This window comes from Coregonus clupeaformis, chromosome 23 (genome assembly GCF_020615455.1).
Source record: "Coregonus clupeaformis isolate EN_2021a chromosome 23, ASM2061545v1, whole genome shotgun sequence".
Classification (NCBI taxonomy): domain Eukaryota; kingdom Metazoa; phylum Chordata; class Actinopteri; order Salmoniformes; family Salmonidae; genus Coregonus; species Coregonus clupeaformis.
In genome coordinates, this window is record NC_059214.1 from 16,570,825 (window position 1) to 16,584,963 (window position 14,139).

The window sequence follows — 14,139 nt, forward strand, 5'->3', positions numbered from 1 at the left end:
ATACACACACACACAGTGGGAAGAACAAGTATTTGATACACTGCCGATTTTGCAGGTTTTCCTACCTACAAAGCACGTAGAGGTCTGTAATTTTTATCATAGGTACACTTCAACTGTGAGAGACGGAATGTAAAACAAAAATCCAGAAAATCACATTGTATGATTTTTAAGTAATTAATTTGCATTTTATTGCATGACATAAGTATTTGATACATCAGAAAAGCAGAACTTAATATTTGGTACAGAAACCTTTGTTTGCAATTACAGAGATCATACGTTTCCTGTAGGTCTTGACCAGGTTTGCACACACTGCAGCAGGGATTTTGGCCCACTCCTCCATACAGACCTTCTCCAGATCCTTCAGGTTTCGGGGCTGTCGCTGGGCAATACGGACTTTCAGCTCCCTCCAAAGATTTTCTATTGGTTTCAGGTCTGGAGACTGGCTAGGCCACTCCAGGACCTTGAGATGCTTCTTACGGAGCCACTCCTTAGTTGCCCTGGCTGTGTGTTTCATGTCGTTGTCATGCTGGAAGACCCAGCCACGACCCATCTTCAATGCTCTTACTGAGGGAAGGAGGTTGTTGGCCAAGATCTCGTGATACATGGCCCCATCCATCCTCCCCTCAATACGGTGCAGTCGTCCTGTCCCCTTTGCAGAAAAGCATCCCCAAAGAATGATGTTTCCACCTCCATGCTTCACGGTTGGGATGGTGTTCTTGGGGTTGTACTCATCCTTCTTCTTCCTCCAAACACGGCGAGTGGAGTTTAGACCAAAAAGCTATATTTTTGTCTCATCAGACCACATGACCTTCTCCCATTCCTCCTCTGGATCATCCAGATGGTCATTGGCAAACTTCAGATGGGCCTTGGCATGCGCTGGCTTGAGCAGGGGGACCTTGCGTGCGCTGCAGGATTTTAATCCATGACGGCGTAGTGTGTTACTAATGGTTTTCTTTGAGACTGTGGTCCCAGCTCTCTTCAGGTCATTGACCAGGTCCTGCCATGTAGTTCTGGGCTGATCCCTCACCTTCCCCATGATCATTGATGCCCCACGAGGTGAGATCTTGCATGGAGCCCCAGACCGAGGGTGATTGACCATCATCTTGAACTTCTTCCATTTTCTAATAATTGCGCCAACAGTTGTTGCCTTCTCACCAAGCTGCTTGCCTATTGTCCTGTAGCCCATCCCAGCCTTGTGCAGGTCTACAATTTTATCCCTGATGTCCTTACACAGCTCTCTGGGCTTGGCCATTGTGGAGAGGTTGGAGTCTGTTTGATTGAGTGTGTGGACAGGTGTCTTTTATACAGGTAACGAGTTCAAACAGGTGCAGTTAATACAGGTAATGAGTGGAGAACAGGAGGGCTTCTTAAAGAAAAACTAACAGGTCTGTGAGAGCCGGAATTCTTACTGGTTGGTAGGTGATCAAATACTTATGTCATGCAATAAAATGCAAATTAATTACTTAAAAATCATACAATGTGATTTTCTGGATTTTTGTTTTAGATTCCGTCTCTCACAGTTGAAGTGTACCTATGATAAAAAAATGACATACCTCTACATGCTTTGTAAGTAGGAAAACCTGCAAAATTGGCAGTGTATCAAATACTTGTTCTCCCCACTGTATATCCCATTGTTCAACGTACCATAAACAGATTATCGTTTTAGAAATCACCAATTATTTTCATACACCACTGGTGTTACCCAACCTATACAATAAAGTAATAACCATTAGACTTTGTCAAATAAATGCTTTTCATTCAACTATTCAAACTTCTGCTCGATACAGTCAAGCAAGTACAACTATTTTACCCGGGAACTAGAACCATAAATTATTTTCCTTTGTCCTCAACTTAAATAATTTTCACAGCTCTATCGCAATTTCAGTTCGCTATTCAATTTCTTTAACTGTTCTCTCTGATTAGGCCCTAATTAATAAAACAAATACTTGCTATCGTTGATAAGCATACATTTAATTATATTCCTATCATTTGAACTATGTACTGTCTCTCACCCCTTCCCCCCCTCCCTGCACAACGGGGGAGGCGCGGGGACCTGCCCTAATCATCTTCCTTCTTAGGAAATCATGTAATTCGTACTTGTAATATATTTTCATAGACCTTTCTAGAATACTTCTAAAGCTATCTAATTCAACTTTTCACATTTCTCAATCCACGTAGTAATCTAGGTCCATAGCCCCAATGCGAAAGCTTTACCCACTGTCTCTACCTGGGTTCAAACCAGGGACCCTCTACATACATTGCCAGTCACTCCACAAAATCTGCGATCCTTTCAAAGCAACTACTTCCAGTTCATAGAGCAAGTGACGTCACCAAATGAAAACCGCACTAGCTCTCACCTCATTCAGCAACACAAAAACTATCTCTCACTGCACCTATTCCTGTTGAATAAGTGAGTCTTTCTATTTAACCCAAACCACGCTGCAAATCTTCCATTCAACATCACCAAACCAAATACTCAATAGTATCCGGTTACCACCCATACCAGTCGTTGAATTCACTTATACATACAGATTTCACCTTATGCCATTGAAATGCCCAATAAACCATAATAGTTCAATGGAACCCTCTATTGGCTCTCTACGATATTATACATTCCTTCTATAACCACATTAGTTATGGTCCGATTACCCATTAAACCTTATCACATAATCAAACAACGGCACAACCTTAAACTCATATGGGGTGGCAGGTAGCTTAGTGACTAAGAGCGCTGTGCCAGCAACCGAGAGGTTGCCGGTTCCAATCCCCGAGCCGACCAGGTGAAAAATCTGTCGATGTGCCCTTGAGCAAGGCACCTAACCCCAATTGCTCCTGTAAGTCGCTCTGGACAAGAGCGTCTGCTAAAAGTTAATATTCTCTACTTTCTCACCCATGACGTACGTCTACGTTTGGGTGAGAAAGTTAATACGTATATATTGTTAGAAATGTATACAGTGGAGAAAAAAAGTATTTAGTCAGCCACCAATTGTGCAAGTTCTCTCACTTAAAAAGATGAGAGAGGCCAGTAATTTTCATCATAGGTACACGTCAACTATGACAGACAAATTGAGAATTTTTTTCTCCAGAAAATCACATTGTAGGATTTTTAATGAATTTATTTGGAAAATAAGTATTTGGTCACCTACAAACAAGCAAGATTTCTGGCTCTCACAGACCTGTAACAACTTCTTTAAGAGGCTCCTCTGTCCTCCACTCGTTACCTGTATTAATGGCACCTGTTTGAACTTGTTATCAGTGTAAAAGACACCTGTCCACAACCTCAAACAGTCACACTCCAAACTCCACTATGGCCAAGACCAAAGAGCTGTCAAAGACACCAGAAACAAAATTGTAGACCTGCACCAGGCTGGGAAGACTGAATCTGCAATAGGTAAGCAGCTTGGTTTGAAGAAATCAACTGTGGGAGCAATTATTAGGAAATGGAAGACATACAAGACCACTGATAATCTCCCTCGATCTGGGGCTCCACGCAAGATCTCACCCCGTGGGGGTCAAAATGATCACAAGAACGGTGAGCAAAAATCCCAGAACCACACGGGGGGACCTAGTGAATGACCTGCAGAGAGCTGGGACCAAAGTAACAAAGCCTACCATCAGTAACACACTACGCCGCCAGGGACTCAAATCCTGCAGTGCCAGACGTGTCCCCCTGCTTAAGCCAGTACATGTCCAGGCCCGTCTGAAGTTTGCTAGAGTGCATTTGGATGATCCAGAAGAGGATTGGGAGAATGTCATATGGTCAGATGAAACCAAAATAGAACTTTTTGGTAAAAACTCAACTCGTCGTGTTTGGAGCACAAAGAATGCTCAGTTGCATCCAAAGAACACCATACCTACTGTGAAGCATGGGGGTGGAAACATCATGCTTTGGGCTGTTTTTCTGCAAAGGGACCAGGACGACTGATCCGTGTAAAGGAAAGAATGAATGGGGCCATGTATCGTGAGATTTTGAGTGAAAACCTCCTTCCATCTGCAAGGGCATTGAAGATGAAACGTGGCTGGGTCTTTCAGCATGACAATGATCCCAAACACACCGCCCGGGCAACGGAGTCGCTTCGTAAGAAGCATTTCAAGGTCCTGGAGTGGCCTAGCCAGTCTCCAGATCTCAACCCCATAGAAAATATTTGGAGGGAGTTGAAAGTCCGTGTTGCCCAGCGACAGCCCCAAAACATCACTGCTCTAGAGGAGATCTGCATGGAGGAATGGGCCAAAATACCAGCAACAGTGTGAAAACCTTGTGAAGACTTACAGAAAACGTTTGACCTGTGTCATTGCCAACAAAGGGTATATAACAAAGTATTGAGAAACTTTTGTTATTGACCAAATACTTATTTTCCACCATAATTTGCAAATAAATTCATTAAAAATCCTACAATGTGATTTTCTGGATTTTTTTCCTCATTTTGTCTGTCATAGTTGACGTGTACATATGATGAAAATTACAGGCCTCTCTCATCTTTTTAAGTGGGAGAACTTGCACAATTGGTGACTGACTAAATACTTTTTTCCCCCACTGTAGGTACCTCTCAAATAATCGCTTCGTGGTGTTTTTAGCCTATTCTTAATCGACACAAATCACTTCGTCAAACATTTTACCCGTGGAACCAAAAAATAGACTGTCATTTCCCAGACACTGCCCTTTCCTTTAGCTCTGCAGTCGCGATGGTTATGACCTGTTTTGTTACAGTATTTACACGGGGCCTCACACTCTCTGGCAAAATGACCCTCCTTGTTACAGTTAAAGCACTTCCTCTTATCTCCTCCCCTATTCTGCCTCCCTGATTTATTATAGCTCTCTAATCTCTTCAACTCTCTGTGTTTAAATTCTGTAGCCCTTCTCAACTCTTTCTCTATATCCAGTTCTTCTCTTAGCCTGCCTATTTCCTCTCTACTCTCCCTGAGTTCTGTAAGTTCTTTCTGTAAAACTTCCCCTTCTTTCTTCTCTTTACTGGCCTCCCTACTCTGCCCCCCTTCTTCCCCCTCTTCCAACATTCCGACTTGGCCGTCATATGGTGGGGGAGGGGCGGGGACCAGTCCTAATTTTCTCCTACACATGACAACGTTATCATCTGGGCTTTCTTTCCAAGCCTGCTCTGCTAAAACTCGATATAACCTTTCTGCCCTCTGCTCTGGGGGAGGCACTGAAACCTCAACTTTTAATTTATTTTCTCTCTGCATAACTATTTTTTTCCTTTTCTGTCCTTCCTCTCTCTTTCGAGCCTCCAAAAGCCATACTCTCGCTGTCTCTAGCCCCTCCCCTCGCTGTTTCTTCAAATCCGTTCCACAGTTTACATGCATCTGCCTAATCATAGCCTCTAATTTCTCTACATTGAGATGCCCAATAAATCCATACCTCTTCTCCCAAATGGATCTATAATACATATTTCTTTGATCCCTTCCTAACATATATCTTTCATCCCCCGTTAATTCTCGGACCTCTTTAGAATATTTATTTCCCATGGTAGAAAAAGAAGAAATCCCCCCGTTTAGTAATAATTCAATCAATAATTATTTTCTTTGGGACTTATTATTAGGTGCGACTTTTAAGTAAATGTTATGATCTGCTTTTGTAATCAACCTTTTAAATTATTCAACCCGTAACCCAGAGTTTTTTTAAGACCCCCATTTCATGAAAAGGATGGGACAACCATTATTTTTTCTCACGCGACCTATTTTAGTCCCTTCCTTGAAACAATTATCACGTATTTCGATGGATCATTAGGTCTCACACGTATACAACCTTATATGATTTTTTGCTAACACTATCCGTAACCCAGAGGTCGTAACTGCTCTAGTTTTATGAAATAGACAGAGTTAGAGCAAATCCCCAGTTGTTTATGACTCTTGACTTGTTTAATGTATCTATCTCACACGGTGATAATTATCTCCCTTCCTGTTTATATTGTAAAGACTGTATCTTGTACAATCTCAATATTAACTAGTTTATTTTGGTATAGGCCTATTACCTAGAGTCATTTTCGGACCCCCCTTCCTTCCTTTATACCTTATGAGATTTTGATAACTATTCTCTGCCCTTCACAATAATTACTATTCTTATACAAGTCCAAATCATTTCACCAAAATCCATGAATAAAAATTACTGACCTCATCCTTGCAGTTGGGATTTAAATGCTTTTTCAGATCTCGTCAACGTCTTTATCGTTCAAAAGGTTCATCACCGGCCTGTTTATAACCTTAACGTCAAAGGCCAGGTCTATTCTATACGGATGCTATCATCCGCCCGTGCACGGTTTTCGGTGTCCTCAGAACGATAAAGACGTATTTTGAGATCCGGCTCGAAGGACGATTTGTCACGAGAATTTCTATCTCTAATTAATCAAACTTAATGCTCTGAATAATTCCCAGAGGGTGTAAGGCTCTGGTTTAATCATGAATTAAACAAAGGTCCACAACCGGCAAGAATGATCTGTATGTTTAATCATGGAGAGCTCTGCCGCCAAAAAACACATATACAGCTTTTATACCCCTTGACACACAAAGGCACTTTGCTCCGCCCAACTTTAGGATGCCTTTAACCAGTTTCTCAGTCCCCTTCACCCTGGAATGTTTGTCTCAGCAGTTTCTAACTCACCCCCTCTGTTAGTGGGTTTATAATGATAACCCTAACACAGTTCACACAGTCATCATAAGTATTGGGATTAACAATTTTAGTTATAATCATAATTCCTCTATCATGCGGTAATCAGCAGGGAGTTGCAAAAGGTACGTTACCTCATTAACCCTCCTCAGGACTTTAAACGACGGAAGCTGCAGGCTCAGCTTCCGTCAGGGCAAGCGGAGGGGCAGGTTCCGGGTGGAGAGGCAGACCCGGTCGCCTGGAGAGAAAACATGCGCCTCACTCCGGTGGATGTTGGCCTGTTCCTTGTGCCGACGCACGGCCCGCTGGAGACGAGTGTGTGCAGCATTCCAGATTTCCTCAGCACGCTGAAACCACTCGTACAATACAGGGGCCTCGGTCTGGCTCGGATGCCAAGGTGCCAGGGCCGGCTGATACCCCAACACGCAATGGAAAGGAGTGAGGTTAGTGGAGGAGTGGCGGAGGGAATTCAGCCCACTTCCCCGGCCGGTCCTGACAGTAACACCTCAGGAACCTGCCCACTTCCTGATTGACCCTCTCCACCTGTTCATTAGCTTGAGGACGGTACCCGGAGGGGAGACTGATCGTGACCCCAGGCGTTCCATGAACGCTTTCTATACGCGGTGAACTGAGGGCCACGGTCTGACACAATGACGTGCGTAAAAAGAGCCTCCACGGTTTGCATGGCAGAAGGGAGCCAAGGCAGAGGAAGGAGGCGAAAAGCTTTGGAAAACCGGTCCACAACGATGAGAACGGTGGTGTTCCCCTGGGAGGGGGGAAAGTCAGTGACAAGACCACAGAGAGGTGAGACCAGGGTCGTTGTGGAACCGGCAGGGGAAGGATCTTTCCATAAGGGAGGTGTCTGGGTCTCTTTGACTGGGCACGGATGGAGCAGGAAGAGATGTAAACCCGGACATCCCTAGCCAAGGTGGGCCACCAGTACTTCTCAGTCAGGCAGGTGATGATACGGCCTATTCCAGGATGACCCGACATAGGCGCCGTGTGCGCCCAGGAAAGGAGGCGGTCCCGCACACTCGTGGGCACGTAGGCGCGGTTCTCCAGGCACTGTGCAGTTGCGGGTTCTGTCCGCAGGGCCTGCCGTATGTCGGCGTCCACGTCCCACACCACTGGCGTGATGATACGGAAAAGAGGGATGATGGGGTCTCCTCTCCCTGCCTCTCCTCTGTGTCATAGAGGCGAGACAGGGCGTCCGCCTTCACGTTCTTCGAGCCTGGCCTATAGGAAAGCGTGAATTGGAACCTGGCGAAGAATAGAGCCCACCTGGCCTGTCTCGGGTTTAGCCTCTTCGCTGCCCTGACGTACTCCAGGTTGCGGTGGTCCGTCCAAACCAGGAAAGGGTGTTTGGACCCCTCCAGCCAGTGCCTCCACGCCTTCAGAGCCTTCTTGACCACCAAGAGTTCCCGGTCACCTACATCGTAGTTCCTCTGGGCGGGGCTCAGCTGCTTGGAGTAGAAGGCGCAGGGCCACAGTTTTGGAGGGGTTCCCGTGCGCTGGGACAGCACTGCCCCGACTCCTACTTTGGAGGCATCCACCTCGACGATGAAGGGGAGTGAGGGGTCGGGATTAGCCAGCACGGGAGCAGTGGTGAAGTGTGCCTTCAGTGTCTCGAACGCCCTCTCTACCTCCTCCGTCCAACGAAGCCGATGGGGACCTCCTCTCAGCAGGGAGGTAAAAGGCACGACCACCGTGCTGAAGCCCCAGATGAACCTCCGGAAATAGTTGGCGAACCCCAGGAATCGCTGGACTGCTTTCACGGAGTTGGGGATGGGCCATGACCTGACTGTGCTGACGCGTTGCTCCTCCATCTCCACTCCCTCCGTGGATATGAGGTAGCCCAAAAAGGACACAGACCACTGGACAAACAAACATTTTTCTTGTTTAACATATAGGTTATGCTCCAACAGTCTTCCCAGCACAGACCTGACTAACGCGATATGCTGGGCTCGGTCAGCAGAATAGGCCAAAATGTAGTCTATATAAACTACTACACCCCGTCCCAGCATGTCCCAAAACACTTTGTTAATAAAGGCCTGGAAGACTGAAGGAGCATTAGACAGGCCAAAGGGCATTATGAGATACTCGTAATGCCCCGTGGTTGTGGAAAAGGCCGTTTTCCATTCGTCGCCTGCACGAATGCGCATCAGATTGTAGGCGCTCATCAAGTCCAGTTTTGTGAAGTACTGCGCCCCCTGCATTTCTTCGATGATGGTTGGGATGAGGGGTAAAGGATAGCTGACGTTAACGGTGGCTTTATTCAGTGTCCGATAATCAATGCAGGGGCGCAGTCCCCCATCTTTCTTCTTAACAAAAAATAAGCTTGAGGAGGCTGGTGACGTAGAAGGGTGGATAAACCCCTGCTGGAGGCTCTCCTGTACGTAGGTCTCCATGGCCTCGGTCTCCGCGTAGGAGAGGGGATAGACGTGTCCTCTCGGGAGGGCTGCGTCAAACAGCAGGTCAATGGCACAGTCCCAGGGGCGATGAGGAGGCCTGGGTCTTACAGAAAACCTGATGCACTTGAGTGGCGTGGTCTGGATTTACCACCGTAGTGATGTTGACAGACAGCATGAGACACCTCCCCTGACATTCCTGCGACCAACCCAGCAGTCTCCTCTCAGATCAGGAAATAACAGGGTTATGCCAACTCAACCAGGGGAGACCTAAAACAACAGGGTGCGTGGCGGTGTGTATGATCAAAAAGGTGATCTGTTCTAAATGATTGTCATGGGTCAGCAGAGAAACATGAACAGTGATGTGATGTACGAGCCCCGTCCCTATTGGACAATTATCCAGGGCTTGAACAGGAATGGGTGACTGTAGGGGAACCAAAGGAATGCGAAATGCAGTGGCCAGCGCGCTATCTAAAAGATTCCCAGCAGCTCCGGAACCAATCAGAGCTAACGGGAGTGAGGGGCTAGGGTATTCAGGGAATTTAATGGAAAAACCGCGATGGTCCGGAACTCCAGGGCGAAGTCAGAGGCGGTCCTAGATCCCTGGCGTAGTCGGAGTAGATGCTCACCCCCCTCTCGGCCCTCCACAGGATGATCAAACACCGAGCGGAAGAGGAGGGTGAAGCGCTCGTAGGACTCGACCTCGGGTCCGCCCGTTTCCCAGACCACGGCACCCCAGTCCAGGGCCCTTCCGGTCAGTGCTGAGATGACTGTGGCAACCCTGTCCCTCCCGGAGACAGCCTCGGCGTAGCGAGCGTGGTACAGGTCGCATTGCAGAAGGAATCCCTTGCATCTCGCTGACGCGCCATCGAAGCGTTCCGGGAGGGACAGGGGTATTCCGCTCTTCATTGATTATACTGTTATGTATGAGGTAATGCATTAGGAAAGTCTTAAATGTATGTGGTTGAGAATGGGTTATGGATCTACTATGTTTAAACCATATTTAAGTATTGATTGATATGTTTTGGAATAAACAGAGCAGAGCAAGGTGGTGGCTCTGTTATTTTTTACATGAGAAAGTTTGGTTTGGCCACCATTGTATCCAAACTAAATAAATATAGGAGGAGAAGTCAGATTTCACCACTATCATAAATTAAGAGAGTGGGCGGAGCGGTCTAAAGATGAACGTTTGGAGACAATGGTGGAGAAACTGAACTGGGTGGGTTGTAAGCTAAAAGTATGTAAAACGAGCGGGAATAGACATTGTATATAAACTGAGGGCCGAGTGTTTTGAGTTAGTTGCTCTGCAGACCAGCTAGGCTTTTGTTGCTCTATGTAATAAAGTATATCTTGATTCTACAAAAACTCTGGAAGAACTTTGATTTTTAATAAGTATAGTGATAATTATCCACGACAGTAATGATCCAGGTCAGTGACGCCTAGAAGACCGGTGACGTAGACCTCCGGAGCTGGTGAATGGAATGAGCAGCAGTACCGGGGGGATTCGTGACATGGTTAACGGCTTGAAAGTAAGCATTTCACAGTAAGGTCTACACCTGTTGTATTCGGCATGTGACAAATACAATTTGATTTGATTTGATTTGACTCAAGGCTGTAATCGCTGCCAAAGGTGCTTCAACAAAGTACTGTGTAAAGGGTCTGAATACTTATGTAAATGTGATATTTCAGTTTTTATTTTTTCTAAATTTGCTAAACTTTCTAAAAACCTGTTGTTGCTTTGTCTTTATTGGGTATTGTGTGTAGATTGATGAGAAAAACAAAACAATTTAATCAATTTTAGAATAAGGCTGTAACGTAACAAAATGTGGAAAAAGTCAAGGGGTCTGAATACTTTCCGAATGCACTATATCTTGAAAACTTTATTGATGACAAGCAAAACATTTTGGGACTATGTCAAAGATAGTTTTTGGGTTGAGTTTTCCTTTAATTCTGCTTTGCACACAGGTCCCTTCACATCTGTGGAATTCACTGGGATGGAAGCTCAGGGGATATCTCACCAGGTGCAATCTTGTGAAAAGATCCAGAGTGAGAGTGTCTCAAGGGCCTGTCAGACCAGGGCTCTTGACCTTGCGTCAATCAATCCGATTATCATCCAGTGTCTGATTTTTTTTACTGAGGAGTATGTCCAAACTTCTGTTGTATTATTTCAAATCAAATCAAATCAAATGTTATTTGTCACATGCGCCGAATACAACAGGTGTAGACCTTACAGTGAAATGCTTACTTACAAGCCCTTAACCAACAATGCAGTTTTAAGAAAAATAAGTATTTACTAAAATAAACTGAAGTAAAAAATAAAAAAAAACTAAACCTTTTATCTTCTTGAGAAGACCGATTTTCAGGATGTCTCCTGGTCTGACAAACAACGCTGTAGCTCTGCCACTTTCCACCGCAGATGCGTAAGGCCAACATAGGCGAATGTGGTGTATTGAGACGCAGCCCATGCAAAATGATATCTAGCTTTAACTGATGGATTTTGATGGGGATTTTTTATTTTTTTATTACATTGACACAGGTGAGTCAATAAACTCTTACAGCTGCAATATGTAACTTTTTGGGCAACCCGACCAAATTCAGATAGAAATGTGTGTAATAGATCTGTCATTCTCATTGAAAGCAAGTCTAAGAAGTGGTAGATCTGTTCTATGCTGCACTATTTCTATGCTTCCCGTCCTTAAGTTTCGATTTTGCGTCTATTACTTCCGGTTTTGTACACCAGCTTCAAACAGCTGAAAATAAAATATTTCTGGTTATGGAAAATATATTTCACAGCGGTTTAGATGGTACAATGATTCTCTACACTATACTGGCTTGTTTTGTCACATAAACTGAAATTAGGCAAACTATTAGAATCATAGCAACCAGGAAATGGCAGAGCGATTTTCTGCATAGTGCCTCTTCAAGCATGAGTATCTCTTTGAGGAGCTTGGTTGCAGAGCCCGGCTATGAGTAATCTACCTACACTGATTCTGTCTCACAGGTCATGAAGGCACTGCTTGCAGATATGTGCATGGAGATTGTACGGTTTATATCCGAGGCCATCCTGGAGGTCATAATCCCTGCAATTGTATGTTTTGTACGAGCCTGAAGGTCTGCAAAAGGGGCAGTGGCAAGTCCTCCTCAAGGTCTCTTATGCCCACATCAAGCTCCTCTCCTAATGGGTATGTTCAATAGTTCTGTAACCTAATGGGAACTATGTTTCACCTAACTATTCAGATGCCAATTTTGGGAAAATATGTTTTGTTATCTGTATAACATTTTTCTCATAATGACCAATTTGACTGACTACTGAATTATGTATTAATGTGACTACAGTGTCTATTATTGAAGATGGAATGCTGTATTTGTATTCTCAAAGGTTTCAGACAGTGTTGCCAAGGACTCAGGGAGATGATGAGTGTACAGTAGATCATCTGAGCCACACAGTGACTTTCTGGTGATCACTGAGGACAGTCTCCTCAGTAGTGTTGAGGATTCCTTCAAAGTCACTGAGCAATGTCCTTGGCATCCAAAGAGAAGGCCAGGTAGACACTCAAACACTATCCCGGGTTATTGTTGGATAAGTGTCAAAGAAGGTCAACTCCATAATCTCTGTGGCCATCCAAACTCCCATCTCTGGGCAAATGTCCCCTGTCGTTTTTGCCAGTGGTGGTGTCTCCAGCACCAAGGTGGTTGAGAAGATGGTGTCTGGCGTCTCCATTACCTTTCAGATGTTCATTCATGAACAGAGCGTGGAGCAGAGTGTTGTTTTCATAGAGGATGGTGTTAAAGCGGATATTACAGTACATATTTAACAGGACAGGTCATGACGGCCCTCAGTGACACTGTTTTGATCTGCAGCGATAAGGAGGAAAATGATCTGCAGCGATAAGGAGGAAAATGATCCCGTGAAGAGGTAACTGCTTTCTGTTGTTGCTGACAATATGAAGATGTTAGCATCTCGTAAAAGTTCTGAGATGATGATAAAACAAGGAGAGAGCAACCTCAATATCAAAGGTGCCAAAGGTCTGCTGTGATTGACCCTGAGGCCTCTGAGTTGGTAAGTACCTTGGTTTCCAACATGGACAATCTTACCCAGTCCATCAGAACATGCTGCTCTCCAGCACAGAGTGAGCAGATATTTCTTGAAAACCATCAGAGAAAGATCTGGTCTTGCACTGTTGGTTGTAACGACAGCATAAAGAATACGCTGAAGAGGCTTCTTACATGTCCAGAAAAACTGGATCTCTTAAGTACATTTCTGAAGCCCACAAAATATTATTTAACAAAGTCTCCAACTTTGTACCCGGACGTTGGTCATTCCAGTAATGGTGAGACTGACTTATCAGACTCCATTTCTTGTAAACCACTTGATCATTTCATAACCCCCAGTGTGTCCTCCTCATCCATGAATGAACAAAAAGGACAACGTGAGAGCCCAAAACCTCTCTTGGCTCTCAAAAAGTATTTACAAGACCAAGTTCTCCTTGACACCACAAAAGAGATTGCCAGCCAGGTTCTGCTTTTGTTTAAGACAGAGGTGATGGAGGAATGCTCATCTTCTGTTGAAGGGAGTGATTCTGAAGTGTCTCTGGAGGCCATTATTTTTGATTTATGTATATACTGTATTCTATTCTACTGTATTTTAGTCAATGCCACTCCGACATTGCTCGTCCTAATATTTATATATTTCTTAATTCCATTATTTTACTTTTAGATTTGTGTATTGTTGTGAATTGTTAGATACTATTGCACGGTTGGAGCTAGGAACACAAGCATTTCGCTACACCTGCAATAACATCTGCTAAATATGTGTATGTGACCAATACAATTTGATTTGATTTGATTTGATAGAGATGTCAAAATCTTTCAAAAGACTGTAACGCCATCTTTATCCATCTCTTCTCTGCACACCAGTTCTGCAGCCTCCAACATCGTCATAACCATCGCTAAAGACCTTAATAGCTTCACCCAGATGACTAAATTGTCTGATGCTGTAGTGTCTGGCCAGTTAGAGAGACCCCTGTCAGCTTCAAGCCTTCCTGTCAGTGTTCACAACAGGAAATAGCATTTGGCCAGGCACTGTTAACCTTTTCAACAGTATGTTAACCA